This window comes from Pollachius pollachius (assembly GCF_949987615.1).
Source record: "Pollachius pollachius genome assembly, chromosome: 2".
Classification (NCBI taxonomy): Eukaryota; Metazoa; Chordata; class Actinopteri; order Gadiformes; family Gadidae; genus Pollachius; species Pollachius pollachius.
In genome coordinates, this window is record NC_136935.1 from 16807076 (window position 1) to 16819430 (window position 12355).

At 46.5% G+C, this 12355-nt stretch overlaps 1 protein-coding gene across 1 annotated transcript in view; it reads left to right on the forward strand.

Annotated features, from left to right (window-relative positions):
• The window catches only part of rgs7a (regulator of G protein signaling 7a), a gene marked incomplete at its 5' end in the record, with an annotated part of 47636 nt that overhangs the window by 14072 nt on the left and 21209 nt on the right, over window positions 1-12355 (forward strand). The gene's annotated exons all lie outside the window — the stretch shown is intronic.

The following is a 12355-nucleotide window of genomic DNA, read 5'->3' on the forward strand; positions in this document are numbered from 1 at the left end:
GCAGCTCCGCTCGCATCTCGCTCTCATTAACGCGGCATGCCCGTATATGAAGACGATGGGACTTTCTTTCTCTCCACCGCTCGTCGTTTTAACCATTAGCACCCGATGGAGAGAGGGCTGTGTGAGCGATGAGATGGGTGTGAGGGAGGGAGGGAGGGAGGGGGGTAGGGAGGGAGGATGGGTGGGTGGCCAGGCGGGAGGATATTGCTTTTCAGTGGTCGGTTTCACTGCAACGGTGCAACCTTGGCTTAGTCATGGCGCCCACCACCCGCCCACCAGGACGAAGCAGACTTAAAAACATAGCGAGAGAGAGAGAGAGAGAGAGAGAGAGAGAGGCAGGGAGGGAGGGAGGGAGGGAGGGAGAGAGAGAGAGAGAGAGAGAGAGAGAGAGAGAGAAGAGAGAGAATGGATAGATAGTGCCATGAAGGATATGCCAAGAGGAAGGCAGAAAAATACTGTTAGGAAGTAACAGAGAGACAGATAAGGCCCGACCTTCCCCATCGCAACTTAAGGCCAGGCTAGGCAATTTATTTCAGAATAACTTGTCGTATTTGTTGAAATTCTTTTTACAGCCCGAAAGCAATCAATAAATCAAATTCACGAACGAAAAAATGCAAAATCTGGTATCTGTGGCTTCCGCAGGGCTTTAAGAAGCTTTACCTGTCTGTCTCCCTACCCGGCTACCTACACGCACTCTGCCGTGCATTCATTACGCACGACCGGAGACTTCCAGAAGGCTAGGCAGATCTATCGCTAAAGCTAGCGAGCTATTCACGTGTTTTGGAGCTTGGCTCTGGTGGGAGGCCTGAAGGGAGGGGTAGGATTTTTATGGTTGGATACTTTCAAAAATCGTGCTCTTGCTGGTTTATCCAAACCGCATCCCCGAGCTTTAAATGATTATAAGAAGTATGTAGGGCAGTAGAGACCGATTTGTGGAAAATAAATTGACAATTCGGGGAGATTAACGATGACCTTGCCTACACCTGGCTAAGCCGTCGAGCCAAGACAGGAAATACATTTGAATGAAACAACAAACCTCCTCATAATGAATGGAAAACAATGCGTTTAGCAGAGATAATGGAACCCAGGTGTGAGTTTGTGTGCATATGCGTTTGTGTATGTGCACTTACCTGCGGGAGCGAGAGAGAGAGAGAAAGATATACTCGGCTCTTAGAGACAGACGCCCATCTCAGAGATGTTTTTGCATTTCATTAGGGGCTCATGGATCTGTTCAGCATTACTAATAACTAGTGCTGCTGTGTGTCTGCCACTAATGAACTGTGACTATCCTCAACACAGGTTCAAGAGGTGATTCAAGGGGCACAGTGAGGCCTCAGAAAAGTGGACAAACTTCATCACACCGTCAGAGACCAATAACTGAACAGGGCGCGTTATCGGTGCTAAATGACGGCATTAGAGGAAATTGCGAACATTACTGTTCCAACCAATAAGAGTATCGCTTTTGGACCATGAGAAAAACACGGGTCGATAGTACGAAGAAGAACACACTGGCGAGAAGCGAGACGGAGAAAGAACAGAAAGGGAAACGCATTGTGAGCCAGAAGTGCAGCGGCGGCGGCGGCGGCTCTAGAGGAAGCTAAGGAGGGGCTGGTGGAAGGCGCGATAGGAAGGAGAAGTGCATTAGGCACATCAAAGTCAAGCGAGGGTAATTGGGACAGCGGGTGTCGCCCGGGCCGGCTACCTCTTCCTCCGCCGTGATTCGATGCACATCCTATCCCCGCGGCGCCCCGGGGAGCTCAGCGCGGTGGAGGAGCAGCGGAGAGCCGAACATCTCTCTCTTCTCATCCCGCAATCGGAGGAGGTGTCATTCTGTCTCTCCTCCCTGCTGCTCCTCCCGTCTCCCGCTCCGTCGCTCCCTCTCTTTATCTCTCTTCTTCCTGCTCTCTGGGGATCTTCAATCTCACGAGAGAGGGGCCAGGGAGAGGAGGATTACTGTGTGAGCGTCCAGAGTGGAAAGGAACACTCAGGGGACGCTTGGAGCTGGAGTCACTGGGACACGAGACAGCCCAATGCTGTTAATGGTGGACAGGTCCTCTCAGGATGTGCTGAAGTGCCATTGTGTGTTTGCGTGTATGTGTGTGTGTGTCTGACTCCCCCGTCTCCTGAGCAGAGGTGAAACGAGCTCATGCACGGATACACACGCATTCAGGTACCCATGCATACACCCCGTGCGGAGGGGGGGGGGGGGGGGTTAGGGGTTAAACAACACTGTAGTGAAAAGTTGTTGCAGTTATGTACTGAATTATTCATCATTCATTCCTCATATTTATTATTCATGTGCTTATTTATTACGTTGAAGTTTCAAGTTGTTTGACGACGCAGTAGTGAGTAGTTCAATGAAAAAGAGCAGTGCGTCGTGCGTCTTTCAGAATGTGGGGTACCGTACATGAACGGGCTTTTCTGTGACACAAATGTTTTGAACGCGGCCCGATCTTGGTGATGAATGTGCACGGGCCACAACAGAGGACCAATCTTCTGCCGTCGCCGTGCCAACACTAAGAGGAGGCGGTGAGGCCTCAGCGCAGGCCTTTCAAACCGTTGCACATCCTGCTTTGTTCTTCTCCCGTACCTCCATAAGCCTTACCTCCCTCAATTCAATACACACAAGCCTTTGAAGTTCTCCCAGCAAATTAACTCGCCACACACACACACGCAGGTTCCTACAAAGCCCCAGTCTTGGCAGCAAGATTTCCCGGCAGCCTTGTATGCATTTATTTATTTATTTTCCATAATGCCGTAACTTCAAATACCTTAATGGGTGCGCCCGTATCCCCTGTCGTGCTGCACAGCGACAGCCCCTATTAATGCAGACGCGGCTAATTGCAGGCTGCTGCAGCCGGGCTGCGTGAGCGTCTGATCCTACTGTCAACGGGCCTTTGGCCTCGCCCGAGGGAGTGCGACCCACCTGGGGAGAGGCGTAGTGTCTGCCCGTATCCATTGGCAACCCTCTAGAAGGTCTTCCGAAGGGAACTGAGGCGATGTTTGTGTGTTGGTGTGTGTGTGTGCGTGTGTGTGCGTGTGTTTGTGTGTGTGAGTTTGTACATGTGTGTTTGCGTCCCTGTGTGCGTGTGTGTGCGTTTGTGTTTGTGTGTGTACGTGTGTGTTTGCTTCCCTGTGTGCGTCTGTGCGTGTGTGGGTGTGTGTGCGTGTGACTGTGTTTGTGTGTCTGTGTGCACTTGTGTGTGTGAATGTTTGTGTGTGTGCGTGTGTGTGTGCGTGGGTGTGTGTGTGTGTGTGCATGCGTGTTTGTGAGGTCATCCATCCATCAAGCATCACAGGTGTCAACGCCGCGGCCGTTCGTGTCACACATTAAGGAATGCTATAAATGGGTTTCAATTGTTTATTTGCCCGTACAGCCCAGAGCGGTTGCATCGATGTGTTTTAAAGTAGATTGGATTTCTGACTTAGCAGATGCTTGTGGCAAAATAAGAACAATTCTGTTCATGCTTGTTTGTCGCCGTCAAGTAAGATTTTTACACAGTCAAAGGAAAAAACAACAACATTCATTCGATTCCATGGATAAAATAAGTGAAAGGATGTGGAAACATTTGGAATAGCATTCCAGAGAGAAACACCGCGGCGGCTGGCTTTTATCGGCGCGTAAACAAAGCTTCACTGTCAAGAAACCAAACAAAAACCAACCGAAACTAAACCAGCACCATCTGCCTGGGAAAACAACAGGAGGCATCTGCTGAATCCACGTCGCTCCATCGACAGCAGCGGCGGCGGCGGCAGCAGCAGTTTAAACGCCCAGGCAGTGGCTCTACGTTGTTGACACTGCAGGCACCTCCGGCTATAATGGAGTAATTTCCTGCGCCCTGGGGTAGTGTGTTCACCTGGTCATCTTCTCCCCATGCGGCGTGACCCTGCCCTGCTGAGAGACAGGAGGCCGCGGCCCCTCCTCCCTAAGCCTCCGTCATCGGGGGGATGAAGCTGTGCATGAGGGCCAGTGTCATCACAGGGGGGATGGAGGATTCCTATACAGGGGAAGGGGAGGGAGAGGGTCTCTGCGGTCATTTGAGGCTGTCATTTATCAGGTTTCAGTGTAATTGAAGCCTTTAAGAAACATTTATCATGGTATGTACCGATCAATTCCAATTTTCCAATGGGGGAGACATCTGGATAAAAAAAGGATTCTCCATCACTTGATAATAGGACGACCGATTGAGAGTAGAAGAGAGAGAGAGAGAGCGAGAGCGCGAGACAGAGAGAGAGAGAGAGAGAGAGAGAGAGAGAGAGAGAGTAAATGGTCATTTAAAATCCTTCCACTTCTATAAGTAAGAGAAACATAACAGATCAAACATACAATGCAAAGTCAATAGTAAATAGTTTAAAGGGACCATTCTCAGATTAGTGTTAATGTATGGACTGTACACACTCTATTTTTCAATCAGTAATAGCGAAAAACCCACATCACTTATATTTATTTTTCCTCTATTTGTGGCTTATGTTTGTTTTGCACTTGGCCTCTGTTTGTGTGCACAGGTGTATCACTAACACTATAGATAAACAGTCCCATATGTTTATACAATACATATTGTATCTCATATGGTGTGGGGATTCCTGCTTTGGAGGAATCCATTGCGTCAAACCAAATACCTCCCCCTGAAATCAAAGCATCTTCAGTTGAAGTACCAGCCATCACATTCTCTGGCTCTGCTGTGTTCGATTGTGCCACGCAGTTACAAAAGCAAACTCAGTTTCCATCCAAAGTCTCAGAGGCCTCTGTCTCTCTCTCACCTCCTCGCTCCCCCAGCGTCTCACCACCTAGTCCCAAACACACAGTGGGAATACAGAAAACACATTGTCTTGTCTTTTATTCATCTCACACCTTTAGCTGACTCCCTTGTGCACTCATAGGTCTCTCCCTTCCTCCACCTTCCACCTCCTCCAACCATCCATAATGGATCTCTCTCTCTCTCCCTCTCTCTCTCCCTCTCTCTCTCTTTCTCTCCCTCTCCCTCTCTCTCTCTCTCTCTCTGTGTCTCTCTGTCTGTCTGTCTGTCTGTCTCGCTCTCTCTCGCTCTCTCTCTCTCTGTCTCTCTCTCTCCATCTCCAACTCTCTCTGCTTGTGCATCATGTACCCCTCTCACTGCTTATTGCTTTCTCACCCTCATCCTGTTCCCCATCGTCCTTCTTCCCTCCCTTCCCTGTTCCCTCTGCGTCTGCCTTCTATGCTCCTCTATCTCTCGCCCCCCATCTGTTCCATATGTGTGTGTGTGTGTGTGTGTGTGTGTATGTGTGTGTCTCTCCCTCTCTCTCTCTGGTGCTGTCTCCACGTTCCTCTTTTCGCTCCTTGCCTTTATGAATGACCAATGATCAACTGCTGATGATGCCCTTGTGATAGTGGTTCCCGTGCCGTGTTGCTGTAGCAACAGGAATACACAGCTTGGCTGAAGGGACCCTTAGGATTCATGGGAAAGCGGGAGGCTGCAGTGGAGGAGCTATACATCTGTAACTGTATATTTACATATATAATTATTTGTCGCTAGTATGCGTGAAAACTGCCAGTGGGAATGATTTGACAACAGCGTTAATTTGCAGCCGTTAATGTTGTTTAACTTACTCTAGACTGGATGATAGGCCTTAGTGATGTTTTAATAGCTAAACATCGGGAATTAATTACAAAATAAAAATGAAGAGTAACGCTATCCCCCAACGCTTTGGTCTGTTGGAGGTGTACGTGTCAAAGCAGCAGGTATTTCTGGTTCCTTGATGAGATTTGTTTTTCATTTGGCCCTAATGTGCTAATATGTGCTGCTGAGGTTAATACCGAGCACATATTATGTAAGCCACACATTCATATTCACCAATGTTTAACACACGGTAAGTGAAACACCATCCAGCACGCTTTGCCGGTGAAGCTACACATTACATCCTCACACTGCGATGAGATCACAACAACTTCCTTGTTAGTCTGGTCAAACTCGAAAAATGTCTCAAATGTTTTCCGATGTGTATGCACGTATAATGCTATCAGTCTCATAAAACATCATTCATTTTAATGGAGGAGGTAAGGAACGGCTTGCATCAGCAGTTCTCTGCATTGACTGCCAGTAAATGGGAAACTAATCACCTCATTTTAGAGTGGCCACATAAGAAAGTAAAGGTTTGGCACAAAGGAGTTTTACATTAAGCGATGCGTGCTCATAGTTCTAGCTGCTAATTGTTTGCGCGAGGAAGTGCATTTAAGTAGATAAAGGAAACAGTACATCAATTATATATATATATATATATATATATATATATATATATATATATACATATATTCAAACACACACACAAACCCAGAGTTCAGTTGAATAAGTGTGTAAACACAATAAAATAAGATCCCTCATGAGTAGAATATAGATGCTTTGCCCACAATTTGGCAAAGGCCTTTTTTCCACCCTGGAATTGGTTTGAGAACATTGTGTTTTCTGGACAGCGTCCATATGCAAATGAAGCAGTCCGTCTGGAGAAGATCCTCTATTCATTTGTGTTGACATAACGTTTCACAGGGCTTCTTTTTCATACAGCCCAAACGACGGCGGTCCTACCAGGAAACCCTAAGCTGACAATGGTTACCCTGATTAATAACACAAAACTTGAACTGCAATGCTAAGACTTTCATCTTGGTTCTGCTTAAGCCTTGGTGCTGCAGAATTTTAGCGTGTTGCAAACACAGCTTGTTTTACATATTTTTTTGTCGATTGTACAAATGTTTTGTGTCTGCTTTGTTACTTCGTGATTGGTCCAGAGATTAATTTGTTTTTAGTCATTTTTTTGTTTTGTAGCCAAGCAAAGCCCTAAGGCCCGCAGTGATTAGTGGCGAGACGCACTTGCAAACGCTCTTACACACACTCACACATACACATACACACATGTATTTGTTGCTGCGCTGTGTGTGGATGTTTCAGTATTTCCGATAAATAATTTATGCAATGAATTTATTTTTTTATTTACAGGCCAACTGTTCTTTATTAAGTGCCCCCTGCCCTGCGTGTGTGTAGGTCTTTGTTTCTCATGAGAGTTCTGGAGAACTGCATTCGCTTGAGCTGCAGAAGAATTAGACAATTGCTTGCATGCTGCTATGAATTGTGAATCACGGATTTGGTGTATGGGTGTGTGAAGCATAAATCTTGGTATGTGTGGTGTATGTGTGCAGGCCTATGACACGTGTGTGTGTGTGTTTTTGTGTGCGTGTATGTTTGTGTTTGGTTGTAGTCTCTTTGCACTCGTCCTGAGAGGATGTCATTGTCTACATACATTCATTACACAGTTATAAGCTGAAAGTTACTATTCTTGATTATTATCTTCAAGGAGCAGAGGTGTCAGAGCAGGAGGAAGATGAAGGAGAAACAGTGAAGGGGGAGAAGAGGAGGATTAGTGGATGAGGACAGTGTTTCTGTGTTTCCTTCCTAGCTCTGTCAGCAACACTACAGGCCGACATTAAAGTGCAGATATGAATATCAGCCCAATGTGTCGATGCATCACGGGATCCACATTGGGTTTGGTCCGGGTAAGGGTGCCGGCGGCGGCCCCAGCAGCTCATTGGTTATGGTAATAGGGGGGTGGTACAACTAGCTGCTTCCATTATTCCTTCCTGTTTCCCAAAGTCATGGTGTTACAGAGGGTAACAGTAAGAAAACAGAAAATAGAGCCACACGCTTAGTCTGAGGCTGTCGAAGTATCGTTTATTAAACAAATGCAACATTCACAAAGTTTTTATAACAAAATTATTCCGTTAAATGAGGGAACCTAACACTGCCGACGTTAACACTGGAGTCAAGTGTTGAAATATGGCCCATGAGTTCCCTGAAAGGTCGCCCCACCCCCCTTTACCGTTTGCCCTCAATGCCTTTAAATGCCATCAGTTCGTTATGGGAAGAAACAGTAGACCACATTCTACGTCATTGTTGAATGGTTGAATGACATCACTCACGCGGTAAATAAGCATCTATCCCCTCTAGACATGACTTCAGAATGAACTCGGCGCCCCTACTTTGGAGTTGGATGGAGCTTGAAATTGCATTCAAATCAAAATACGAGTTATACCACAGTGGATCATTTCTGCTAAATCGTACGCCATCACCCTTTCTGTCTCAGTCCAACAGTTCCCATCAATGGAATCAGACACCAGTTTCGCAAGAAACTCAGTTTAGTGTGGATGCACAATGCATACCTATTCATACAATAAGATATTGAAGGCTAGGATCAAATGGAAAGCAAATGGGCCCATTGAATCCGCTTGTTTTGGTTACAGTTCCTTCTGAACAAATGTCTCAAATGATTTTTCATTAGTCCTGTGGGGCCTTGACGAGTTGTTCTCACCTTAAAAGGCAGAGCCTACAGTCACAGGTTCTCAGTTTAAGGAGCTCCCCATCTAGGTTCAAGACCCATCTAGGTTCAAGACTCAGCTGTGCAGCATAATCTAAGCCAAAAAAAGCACAATTATAATAAATGATGGAATATTAATCAAACATTTAACATTTCATGTTCCCCCAGTTTCAATGGACTTGAGCACATAATGAAATTTAGTATAAGTATTCAAGAACCCATCAACATTTGAAATGTGGGGATTCCACATTTCACAAATATAAAAGAGAACCGAGCCCAACATTTAAAATGTACTTTCAGGTTATTTTCATTGTGTGGCGGCATGGCTGCCGGTTGTAAACAACCATTCAATTAGCTTCAATAAGCGGAGGAAGGCCGTGTTGCTTCAATGCCTAATCAGCAGGTGACATGGTGACCGTATCAGCCAATCAGCGTGTTCAACCGAGAGAGGGGAATCATCACCTTTAATGATTATACTTAAACATAACATAGTCATTATTTAATTACGACCACAAAAAAGCAAAAGAAAAGCCAAACGTTTTCTTAGTCGCGAGGAGCTGGAGACCTTAATTTCCCAGCTGTAAATAAACTTTAATTAAAGAATATTCTAATATTATATTATTGAATATTATATGCTTGAAACTAAAGATTTCATTGATCTTTAGTTTCTCCTGAGTGCTTTGATTGATGAATTTTTGTTGTTTTTGTGTATTGGATCAGCCTGATTATTGGAGGGTGGGCATTAAGCTAAAAGCAGTTTTGGTAAATGAAAGGTAGATAAAAACAGAAAATATTATAATGGACAGTATTTTAACAATTTAAATATTTTTTTGGGCATTCATCTTATCACATAATTGGCTAAAGTTTCAAGTCATATAATGCATTCATATCAAAAAGATTTTGTATCTTTTTTGGTATTAAACCAAATGAATACAATTATTCTGTATTTTTTTTTATTATTTTTGGTTTAACCGAAACTAGTATTGATTATGAAGCTAGACGCTCATATATTCCTTTGTAGGAAATAATGCATCATAGGCCTCCTCTCTGTGTCTTTGAAGTACTTCCACCACAACAGCGTGGTGTGTGTGTGTGTGTGTGTGTGTGTGTGTGTGTGTGTGTGTGTGTGTGTATGTGTGTGTGTGTGTGTGTGTGTGTGTGTGTGTGTGTGTGTGTGTGTGTGTGTGTTCATGGATCAAGCACTTTGTATAGTGGTTGTTGATGCTGTTGTGTATGTAACTCAGTCCTGATCTTCTATTACTGCATATCACACACACACACAGACACCCACACACACGGAAGACCCATCCGGCTCAGTCTTATCTGTTAGGAGGTTGCAGACCCTCGGCATCCCAGCTCACCAGCTCAAGACTGGGGAGGGATCAACACTATCTTGAAAAACAACACAAAAGAGAGACAGGTTTTCACAGCGCGGTGAAGCATCTACTCTTTGGATCGGGACAGCTCTCACTGTTGGTATTTCACAGTGCCTCTGAGTGGGCAGGGAGAGTAGACTGAGAAGAAACAAGTGGAAGGGAGCACCCTTAAGTTATCGATCATCATCATGCTCGAAGGGTTTCTAGTGTTTCTCGGAGGTTGTCAGCTTAGAGCAGGCTGCGTCGTGCTCCTGTGGAGAGCCTGTGCTTTCTCACTCCGTCTGTCCCTGCCAACGTTGCTAGGGACCGGGTCAGGTAGAAAGTGACTCTAAACTGCTTTGAAACAGAAGAGATATTGTATTTGTTTTTGTCCTGGACAGTTGAGTTACTCTGACCTTCAATCTATGTTTCTGATGTCATTTGTCTAACTCTAGGGTTTTGCTGCAGTGTATATGAATGCAGTCCAGAGAGAACTTTCTAGGATTGCTGTACAGGTTCATGCCCCATTCCATAATATCTACAAGCTCCACCCCTCTCCTGCCCTCTGCTTTACCCGCCTCTTCTCTCTTCTATTCTCTTCTCTCATCCTCGCCTCTCCTCCTCTCTTCCCCCCTCTTTTCATGAACTCTGTAGCTCTTGAGTTGACTCACTCTCCCTCTCCTTTCTCCCTCCTCTTCTCTCCTCTCCTCCTCTCTGCCTCTCCTTCTCCCTCTTTCTCTCCCCCTCTCTCTGTCCTCATCACCCTGTTTGTATTCAGCCTGACTGTAGCTCTTTAGTTGACTCATTATCCCTCTCCTTTCTCCCTCCTCTTCTCTCCTCTCCTCTCTGTCCTCACCTCTCTCTCTGTCTCCATCACTCTGATGGCATTCAGCTCTCCCTGTCTGCAGCTCTTTAGTTGTACTCATGTTTCCCATCAATCCCAATTAGAACTTGATCACCAATCTAAAATATCCTGATTCTACATCACCGTTGACTACAAACGCAGTTTCTCTGCGTAACACTTTGAAAAGAGTCCCACCCACGTCCTCCATCGGCAGTCATACAGTCCATGATGTCCTTCCGTGTGTGTGTGTGTGTGCGTGTGTCTTATGTTATTCTTATGCTAGCGAGGTCATCCGCTGAGTGATGCGCTGCTTCAAGTGGAGCAGCGCTCGATGATGAACCCGGCAACATCCCTCGTCGATGGCGTCGTCATCCCGTATTTACATATCAAAGGCGTTCCGCGGTCCACGCGGGCGCCGTGGATTTAGCACAACAAGGAGGCCCAGGAACGCACGCTCGCCCCCATCCTATCTCTAGATAGGATTCAGACGCTTTTATTTTAGACTCCACGTTCTAAATGAGTCTCTCGCTGTGTGTGTGTGTCTGTGTGTGTGTGTGTGTGTGTGTGTGTGTGTGTGTGTGTTTGGAAGAGCCTAGGAGAAAATTGAGATTAGGTAAAGCCTGATGAGTGTGGAAAAACACTGGGCACCACCTCGGTGCCGCAGCTTTGGTGATTATGTTATTCGTCACCAGCGAAGCACCCTACAGCTCCTGGCGGAGCTATGGATAGCAGCAGCGCCCAGAGAGCAGGTGTTTGTATCGGCGTCTCTGCCCGCCTGTATACGGCCATTGACAATGCTTTGACATTGCCAAGCATTTGAATGTGTGGTTGCCTATCTTAGCGTTTTGTTTCGAGTGTATGTGTGTGTCTGTGTGTTTGTGTGTGTGTGTGTGTGTGTGTGTGTGCGTCTACATATATGTGTGTGCGTGTATGTGTGTGTGTGTGTGTGTGGTTGTGTGTGTCCGTGTACGTATGTGTGTGTGTGTGTTCATATGTGTGTGTGTGGTTGTGTGTGTCCATGTACGTATGTGTGTGCGTGTGTGTGTGTGTGTGTGTTCATATGTGTGTGTGTGTGCGTGTGTGTGTGTGTGTGTGTCTGTGTGCGTGTGAACGTGTGTGTGTGTGTGTGTGTGTGTGTGGGGGGGGGACCAGGAGGAGGGGTTGGGGGATCGCTTGGCAGCGGCCTGTGAAGGCTGACGTATCGGGGCCAGGCTCAGCTCTGTGCTCCCTGCTCCCTTCTGTCTGTTCCTGGAAACATGCAGGCTCCTCAATGCCCAGGCAGACCCCTGGAGACAGCCGCCCGCCCATCTCCTGCCCAGTCAGAGTGTGTCTGTCTGTATCCCCATGGGTGTCTGTGCGGGTGTGTGTCTGTGTATGTGTGCGTGTGTGCGTGTGTGTGTGTGTGTGCGTGTGTGTGCGTGCGTGTGTGTGCGTGTGTGTGTGTGTGCGTGTGTGTGCCTGTGTGTGTGCAAGTGCGCAAGTGTGTGTGTGTGTGTGTGGATATGTGTGTGTAGGTCAGCCCAGTGAGAGTGTGTAATTGTGTATCCCCATGTGTGTCTGTGCGGATCTGTGTGGGTCTGAATGTCTGTGTGTATGTGTGTATATGCTTGTGTAGGTCTGTGTGTGTGTTTGTGTGCATGCAAGCGCGCCCGCATGTGCGTGCACACATACATTTATGTCTGTGCAAGTGTGTGTGTAGATAAGCTTGTGTAGGTCTATGTGTGTGTGTGGATATGCTTGTGTTGAGCGTGTGTGCAAGAGCTTGTTTGCGGTGATGAGGGGGCGTGTGTGCATGTCTGTCTGCATCTATCGACTT